This window comes from Hibiscus syriacus, unplaced genomic scaffold (assembly GCF_006381635.1).
Source record: "Hibiscus syriacus cultivar Baekdansim isolate YM2019G1 unplaced genomic scaffold, ASM638163v2 tig00004111_pilon, whole genome shotgun sequence".
Classification (NCBI taxonomy): Eukaryota; Viridiplantae; Streptophyta; class Magnoliopsida; order Malvales; family Malvaceae; genus Hibiscus; species Hibiscus syriacus.
Genome location: NW_024062000.1, coordinates 187,111 through 197,184, shown reverse-complemented (window position 1 = coordinate 197,184; position 10,074 = coordinate 187,111). Strand labels below are relative to the sequence as shown.

General features: G+C 34.2%; 2 pseudogenes; one reads left to right on the top strand and one right to left on the bottom strand.

Moving 5' to 3' along the window:
* Window positions 1-5,526: 5,526 nt before the first annotated feature.
* On the top strand, window positions 5,527-7,083 carry LOC120191047 (annotated as a pseudogene).
* A 417-nt stretch (window positions 7,084-7,500) lies between these two features.
* On the bottom strand, window positions 7,501-8,355 carry LOC120190398 (annotated as a pseudogene).
* Between the last annotated feature and the right edge of the window lie 1,719 nt (window positions 8,356-10,074).

Here is a 10,074-nt window from a genome sequence, read left to right as displayed (position 1 = left end):
GATTTGAACTGGTTTTAAAGGCTGCTCTAGTAATACACAAATGCTTATTTCGTTTTATATCCTGCAAAACAAGGACAACTGGACTGGTCGAGGCGATACAAGATCATCGGTGGGATTGCTCGCGGAATTCTTTATCTGCACCAGGATTCTCGGCTTAAATTCATCCACCGTGATCTTAAGGCCAGCAATGTGTTGTTAGACGGAGACATGAACCCCAAAATATGGGATTTCGGCATGGCAAGGATTTTCGGAGTCGTTCAAACTCAAGGAACCACTAGAAGAGTTGTTGGAACCTAGTAAGTCATGACTTATCTTCATATTGCAGCCTAATCGTTGAATGGCCAAACACCTCCATTGATCTAACATCTTTACTGGTTCGAAACAACGGCTATATGTCTCAAGAATATGCAATGCAGGGTCAGTTTTCTGGGGAATCGGATGTGTACAGTTTTGGTGTTTTAGTTCTAGAAATCATAAGTGGCCAAAGGAACAGTAACTTCTATCAAAGAAGCTGCTGAAGACCTCATTAGCTACGTGAGTATAATTCTTCTGGCCCTGTTTGTTCAAATACCCTTACTGAGAACCTATTGAATCTTTGATGAACCAATGCAGGCTTGAAACTGAGGGATAATTACTCCAGAAACGAAGTTGTCAGATGCGTTCAACTCGGATTATTATGTGTTCAAGAAGATCCGGCCGACAGGCCGACGATGGCTACCGTTGTTCTCTTGCTTAATAGTTACTCTATCACACTGGCAGTGCCTGAAAAGCCAGCATGTCCTTCACGGTAGAACAGATGGGAGGATGCCATACAAGGGGCTTGGATTTGATCAATATACCAGTCAATCAACGCCATGGTCTATCAATGACGCATCCATCACTTAATTAGACCCTCGGTAATATGAGTTAATGGATGCATCATAACGTAATTCAAGGTAAGAAGAGTAATCATCACTCCATGAGCTTTCATTCAAACTATCTTTTTCAAGTTTTGGCCATGGTAGATATGGTTGGGGTTTAGTGGAGTTTTAAAAACCTTGGTGAAACTGACTCGTTTGGGTTGAATTTGAACCTTAGGAAGTCTTCTTAATTTCTTCTTAAGTTCCTAGGGAAGTTAGTAATTTATTTCTTGTTCTATGATAAGTAAAAGAAGTGGGAGAAAGCTCCAAAACAATGGTAAAGAGAAGCTTGTGTTTGGTTGTGATTGTTTACCAATAACTTAGGAGTAAGGTAACACACTTCTAACTCTTCTGTACTGCCTGTAGATCGTCTTATGTGTTTGCTTTACTTGTATGAATGCATGAAAGCATATAAATACATTTTGTGTGAACATGACTTTAGATGGATTTTTAAGTTATTCATGCATGAAAAAACACTATATGATCCCATTATTTTCTCATAAGTTTTAAGTAACATTTGAGGGTTTTAGGAGGACGTTGGGGATGAGTAGGTGTAATATTTTCGAGGAAAACATGGTATTTATGAGTTTGAGTATCAATAATGGATGAACAATATCAATATTGTTCTTTAGATAGTCAAAATAAAGGATTTTTGACCGGTAGTATTGATACTTTATTCATAGAGTATCAATATTATTTTTTGGATATTGATACTGAGGATATGGTATTGATAACATTGTTAAGAATCAAATTCCAATAACCAAATCTGGTATCGGTACTCGGGATAGTAGTGATATCATAAAAAAGATTTAATTTTTCAAATATCGAATGTAAATTCAGTACCGATATTCAGGGGTAGTATTGATATCTTAAGAGGGAAGTATCGATATTCTCGCATGAGGGTATCGATACTTTAGGGCGTTTGTAAAACATCGAATGTAAAAATGGTATTGGTACTAAGGGTGAGTACCGATACGCTAGGGTTAGTATCCATACTAGAGGGGTTTAATATCAAGATCATTGGACTGAAATGGACAAGAAGCCTCGTTTTAGTTAAGGACTTGGGAAGGGGTCTGGGATCGCCAAATCCTCTCAATAATGCTTACCAGTGGAAACTTTGGATAATTTGTGTGAAAGGCATAAACACATTATAAGATAATATGCCATAAAACTTATGCCTTTGTTAGACGCTCAGGAAATAATTAGGACACATGAGTTACTTGTGTGCATAAACGATCGTCTTGTTTGTTATAAAAATATTTTGATATATCCAAGTAAGTGCCAAGACACTTAAATTGCTAGTTGGTCGTAGCTCTGATGTTGTGTGATCCAGAGACATCTCGAGTACTCTTGAGGAGTAGACTAACTGGTGTACGTTTTCGATGTTGTGTGACCCCAGATCTCACCCTAGGTAATGGGCAATGAGGACCTTTCTATATTAAGATTCTGATGCAATGTGACTCGGGTCTTATCTAGGGTACCTTTGGTAGGCTAGAGAGGTGTAAGTTTCAGATGTTGTGTGATCCTACACTGCACCATGATGCATACCCATAATTATATGTTGATGTTCTTGTGTATTTATGACTATACCTGCTAGCATGCCAATATGATGAATGCATATAGTATGATAGAGTTATTTGTGTGACATTGAGCTTGTGAGCTCAACATTCAAAATGTGTTTCCATGCACAGGTTCTTAGGTGGACGCTTAAGGAGATTATCACCGAGTTCGTATTTCCATATCGTTTGAAGCATCAGAGTACGTCTTGAGTATATTTTAGTAGGCATGTACTAGTCATTAACCTTATATGTATTCAAGTTGTAACTCTATTTTGATATACATTATTATTATTGTTTTGAGACGATGTATTTAGGAGCTCCTCGTTTGTAAAACTTGATTTACTTATGTTTTTAACTATGATTTGGATGTTAAATATGATAAGTGGTTTAAAAAATGATTAGTCACTTGGGTGATTTCGTGCAACACCTTGCTTTTTCGAACTTCGGGTCGAAACGAATTAAGGTGTTACAAAAGGATAAATTATAAGTTTCACTACTCAATTTTATTCTAATTCTTATTTTGATTTTTAAAATTTAAAAATTTTAATTTAATTAATCAACTTTCAAATTATTAATGTTTTGGTTAATATTTCGTTTAATAGTTAATGATGTCATGACATGACATACCATACCAAATCAATATAGTATTAGATTATATAAAATTCAATTTCTCATTTTATTTTAACTTTTCCTCTTTTTCTATTTTTCTCTTTTTCTTCCTCTTTTTCTGCCCAAATTCCGTCCATTATATTGACCATCATCGGTTATTGTCAATGTTAATATTGATTTACGAGTTTCAATTTTTTTATCAAACTCATTTTGACCTCTTAAATATAAATTTATTTCAATTGTAGCAAAATCGATATTTACACTGCCTTCAGTACATTTCCTTTCACCGTTTCTCCCATTGAACACCCTACTTTTCAATCTACAGCAGTGCAACATCGTTGCCTTCTCCTCCCACTCCTCCTCCCGTACAACCGTTACCCCAGCAGTGTTATTTTCTTACTTCTGAAGTACATTCCAATGACTACTTTCTAGGTTTGTTGAACGATAAACAATAGAAATCATTGGATTGCAGTTCTCGGATGATCATTTACCTCGTTTGTTTGGTTTAAATCAATCAAAGTATTAATGGGTAATAATAATATTTCGTTAATAGTAATAATCATATATGTATTCAACTCTTCAACAATATTTCGTCCATAGAAATAAAAAAGCTCTTTAATTGGAATTAGGGTCTTACCATATATCCTTATAATATATTTTACTTTTTTAAACAATGTCAACTAAATTTCATTAATAAAAATAATGGCAGAAATCACAATTACAATGAATTCAAGCATAGAAAAAAAAGGTACAATAGTCACCAAAAATTTCCTACAAAAATAAAAATATTGAACAAATATAAAGAAAAATGAAATATTCTCTTGAAAATGACAATCAATATCAAAAGTATACGAAAAACGTACCAAAAAATATAAAGATAGTATCACAAGAGCATAGAAAATACGTGGCACAAGAGTTGAGAAAAACATGACACAAATACATAAATTCTTATTCAAAATTAAAAAATAATTCACGAAAAATAAAAATAAAAACATAGTATGAAAAAAAGAGAACTAATAATATTTATATTATAACATATATTGCATTTCGGTCCCTACTTGAGGGTGTCAATTGACACCCTAAAAGTTTTTACAATTTTTTGTCCATAAAAAAAAATATATATATATATATATATATATATATATATATATATATATATATATATATATATATATATATATAATATAAAAGAACAAAAATGACACCTCTTTTAGAAATATTTTGACACCCTTTAAAAAAATTAACCTCATTTTAAAAAAAATATTTAACAATAAAAATTTTAAAATTCAATTTCACCACATAAATTTTTATTTTCTATATAATTTTTAAGTTTAGTATTCCAAAATATTTTTTCTAACTCACAGGTAGCCCACCTCTTTTCGCTCTTCGTTTGCTGGATACTGATATGTCTTCCTAATTGTGCCTTTTTCCTACTTTCCTGGCTACCACTCTTGTTGGTTTATGTTTATACGTACTGTTTTGCATGGCAGTTTATTTTTTTGGATAAGTATGTTTTTATTATCCAAGAAAAATGTTCAACATACAACCCGATATCTAGAGGGAGAAAATATCTCTATTTACAACAAAAAATAGGTTAATCAATACCCCAATAGCTACAAAGATTAGAATTTACATTATCAATTCAATTGATATCTTTATCACTAAGCTCAATTCAAACAAATTCTTTGACAGAATTAAAGACTTGGTATGTTGTTCTTGAGCCACCTTTGAATATCCTTCTATTTCTTTCCTCCCAAATCAAGTAGTTAAAAGCGTTCCAAACTATTCTAAGGATGATGGAAAGTAAGGATTTCTCCTTCTATTTTTGAGCAGCCCATTTCATCCTTGAATCCCATGTCCTGTGAGTGTCACGTATATTGGCAAGATTCATGATAGAGTTCCAGATCGAAGAAGCATAAGTACAGTCAAAGAACAAGTGATTTCCGAATTCGAGTTCCTCATTACATAGGATACATAATCGATCAGTAGTTATTCCCATTTTGCAAAGTCTATCACGAATAGAAAGACGATCAAGAAGAATCATCCAAGAAATCATGCTATGTTTGGGAATATGGAGAGGAAACCAGAGTATATTCTACCATGGAACCTTGACACTATGCTCCCTTATTTCTTCCCATATGTCTTTTGTTTTTGCATGGCAGTTTATTATTCACCCTGTCTCATAAAAAAATCATTACGCATTATAAAATCAAGCAAATGATCATTTTTTAACTGTTAAAATAATTATTATTTTTACAAATTAAACTTAATTAAACAATATTTTACTTTTCTCAACAATAAAAATCTGAATTACTATTTTTTCCTAATTTAGATGGATATTCTTCCTTATTTTAAAAGCATAAAAATTAAAATACGATTCACAATATCATATGAAAAAAATTCTATATATATTTTATATTTAGCATCATAACTATACTTTTGACTAAGGGCATATCATCGCCACCAAATAACTGCCGGCAAAAATGAAGATTCAGATTTTGCTAAGATGGGTTTCTCTAACTTTTCCCATTTTCATCTTCTTCATCAGCCAAATCACCCAATCTCAAGCAACACAACAACAGCAACAACCCATTTTTAATAATCTCACAATCCACAGCTTCATCAACAAAACCCTCCAATGGAAATCTCATCTGATAAAATTCCAGGGAAGCCAACTGAAACTATCAACCCCAACCGTGCTAGCATCAGTGTGTTGCTTCATAGCCGCCATCGTATCCAGCGCTGGAGGTATCGGCGGTGGAGGGTTATTTATCCCCATTTTAACAATCGTGGCAGGTCTAGACCTCAAAACAGCCTCGAGTTTCTCGGCTTTCATGGTCACCGGTGGTTCAATTGCAAACGTTATGTACAATTTGCGTACCGAAAGTGACGAGCTCGGGCGTCAGCGTAAGGCGTTGGTCGACTACGACTTAGCACTTTTGTCGGAGCCTTGCATGTTGTTAGGTGCAAATGTAGGAGTAGTTTGCAATCACGTGTTCCCAGAATGGTTGATCACCATTTTGTTTGTTGTTTTCCTTGTTTGGTCTACTCTCAAGACTTGCAGGAACGGGGTCAGGTATTGGAAAATGGAATTGGAGAAACACAAGGAAAGTGAGAAACTGGAAACTGGGGCTGATATTAATGATCTAGAAGAACCTCTGGTGGGCATGGAAGGAAAAGAAAATTCAGGATTTCCATGGAAGAAGCTTGTGATCTTAGTTACCGTCTGGTTTTCGTTCTTTATCGTTTATCTCCTTCGTGGCAATAGCTATGGACAGGTACCCATTTGTCCCAATGTGCATGCTTCAGTTGTTTCAATAGTTTGTGACTGGTTAAGAAACATGCAGGGTATCATGCCAATGAAGCCTTGTGGACTAGGATATTGGGCTCTCTCATTGTTAGAAATTCCACTTGCCATAGGTTTTACTGCAGGGATCCTTTATCACAAAGAGCGCGTCACATACCAGGGAAGGGGGGTCAACAAGCTTATTTCCCATTAATGGCTCTAATGGCCGGAGGCTTGGGTGGAGTTTTTGGAATTGGAGGTGGAATGATTATAAGTCCACTTCTTCTTCAAGTTGGGGTAGCCCCCGAGGTAAAATATCGTCACTTTCTGCAACCGAGAACAATATATATTGCTTACTAGTACAAGTTCATAAAGCAATGAATTTTGTCATTTAATGCAGGTAACAGCAGCTACCTGTTCCTTCATGGTTTTCTTCTCATCCACAATGTCTGCATTCCAGTACTTATTGTTGGGCATGGAGCAAATCGGCACTGCACTCGTATTTTCGTTAATATGTTTCGTCGCGTCGCTTCTCGGATTACTTGTGGTACAAAAATCCATAAAGGAGTTCGGGAGAGCATCCCTGATCGTGTTCTCAGTCGGTATCGTGATGGCTCTGAGCGCCGTTCTGATGACTAGCTTCGGAGTTCTTGATGTTTGGGATGACTACATATCAGGCAGTTATATGGGATTCAAACTACCTTGTTGAAAAATCAACTCTGTAGACTTGTATTTCTATTTGAGCTTTGAAATGAAAGAATTATCTGTGCTAAAACACAGAATATATAATTTTTTCCGGTTTTGGTATAGCTTGACCATGCAGCCAAGATCAATAGCACACCATAAGCAGAAAAGTACTGTGCTGAGACTGCATCAACTTTGAACGATGTTATTGCCAATTTGCCATGCTTGGCTGAAGAGAATTTGTTGTATTTTGATGTAAGCATTGTTCATCGTTTTTAGAGGCACGTTTTCAGTTTTATCATATGCAATCCAGAGGGAATAATTTGTGCAAGTACTTTACTCACCCGAAACACTTCAATAACACCCATTAACATGGTTATATCCAAAATATCAATACAGATAATTGAAAAAAGAATGTTGTATTGGCTTTGTTACAAAGCTTGGAGAAGTAGGAAAAGGAAAATTAGGCACTGGCAGAGGCGGATCGAGATCCATTTGTTCGATCTTCTCGGGCTGTGGCGGTGGCTGATACATAGTAAGAGACGGTGAAAAGTCCATGAACAAAACATAGAATTACTCCGATGGAGAAAAGACGATGAAGGGAAAAGCCGCATGATTTCCTTGACTTTGAGTTTGACAGTGTCCCTATGATCAGCATTGTGAACCCAACTGCTAATATTATCCTGTTTTGTGTCAGCAAACTAATTTAAGGGAAGTCGATCATTGTTTCACTTTAACTATTAATATTTGTCGTTGATGTAACAAGACCTACATATCTAAAATGGTAGTAGCATGTTGATGGGCAGTGAAGTATGAAAAATGAGAATATAGAAAGACCCTAATAGGAAGAGACATACCATGAGAAAACGAGGGAACATACGGCTAATTGCTTGTTGGCAGATGCTTTGTGCAGGTCGTCCTTTGTCCTAATGCAAACGCAACCACCGAGCAAGTTCCCAACAACATGGGCGAGGCCAAGAAGCACTAATGCGGCAAGTCCTAGCTAGTAAGCTTGGAAACTGGGGTCCCTACACTTGAAAATCCACATCCTCAAATGCTTCACCTGGTTAACAAAAACCATGTACCATCAATAAGAAAAGACAAAGGATACAATTCCCTCTAGATGCCTCATGTGTCAATAGAATGTGTGCATTGTCAAAAGGTTAATAAAAATCTGAATAGATATTATTTTGTAATCATTCGATTATTAAAAAAATACCTTGTTTTCAGCTATTTCGGCCTCAGTGCCGAGTACCCCAGCCGTAATGTTCAAAGCCATGATGAGCAAAAAAATCAGAAACCTACGTTTTTTTGCCATGTTTACCATAATAATCTAGCACGGAACACCAATGAATATGGTTGCTGATATTTGTCGGTGATAGGCCAGGTTCCCTTTATAAGGGCAAGTTGCATTGTTAATGAAGAGGAGAAAACGAATAAAGTAGGGAACAGGCATGCAGATTAGTCACAAATACGAAAGTGATTGGCTGTAAGCTGATAGTTTTGGATAAAAGCTTCTTTTTGCTCATACATTTTCTCTTTTCCTTTCTCTTTTTTAAAATTCATATTCCTTCCGTGGATGAAAAGAAAAGTAGATTTTTAGAAACATTGAACAATGCCTAAGATGTAGTTTAAGGTCTTATAAGTTTTTCAACAGCTAATGATACCCAAATTCCAGATTCTTTTTACTATGAAAACGTTTTCGAATAACCTCTCAATCATTTGACATTAAATGCTCACACTTTTGACAATCTTGGTGTTTGAACCTAGAACCTCAAAGAATAACAATTCTTTTACCATCGAGTTTGTTCGGTTTGTGCGATACTTTAATTATTGAAATATGACGACATCAACCTTAGTGTTAATTACCATTGTCGACATTTCTTTATTTTCTTATCTTACATCTTTACTTTTTTTTTTGTTTCTAATAAATTGTCTTAATGACACGGTTTTCTTTGTCTTTATAGTACTTCTTTATTTGTTTTCTTTTTCGGTCGTTTGACTGTTCTTGTTGTTTATTTTTCTCAGGGTTAGATTTGACGTTGTCGCGACTGATCAAGATGTCACTCATTTGTTATTTCGTTATTCTTCTTTGTTTTGAATCATCGAATTCGATTTGAATATGCAGTCTGCGTTCACAATAGTTTTCTCACGATGTTTGACTTTGATTTACGTTTGTTGGTGGACATTTAATAATTTAATCATTTTTTGTTGTTCGTTTGTCGTAGCCGTCAGATCTATTCGTATTTATCCATTGTTCGAGTTTGTTTGGATCAATTTTTCATATTTTCCTTGTGTGGGCTTTATATGATCTTAAGTGACTAATTTATTATGTTAATTATTAAAAAAATATCTTAATTATGCATTTAGTTTATTATACTAATTATAAATAGTCTCTGTAATTTAAAATATTTTTTCTTAATAAAATTAATAGTTTCTGCTTATGTTAAAAATAAAATAAAATCTATATGTCATTCATTCAATCATGTTTTTAAATTTTTTAACTCCACTAATAGAAGTAGTGTATAGAATAACTTTTTTTATTTTAATATGTAATGGTTCCAGAAAAAAATTAAGTTATGTAAACTATTTTATTTTATTAAAATGAAAGACTTTCCCTTCAGTCTTTTTAAAATTGCTGAAATTATAAATTAGAGTTAATTTCATCATATGTCCCTATATTATATTGATCTTCAAATTATATTGCTCATTTTAAATTAATCCTTAAACTTTTGAACATATCAAATTCATTCCCAAACTATAACTCTCATTCTATATTGATCTCCAGACTTTTAAATATTCTAATTTCAACTTTGAAGTTTTGAATGATTTAGGGGGTTATCAATGGAATGTTCAAAAGTTTGGGGACTAATTTAGAGTAAGAGTCATAGTTTGAGGATAAGTTTGGAATGTTCAAAAGTTTAGGGACCAATTTAGAATGAGAGTCATAATTTAGGGATGAAATTAAAATGTTTAAAAGTTTAGGGAGTAATTTAAAATAAGAGTCATAGTTTAAGGATGTATGTTGCAATTAACT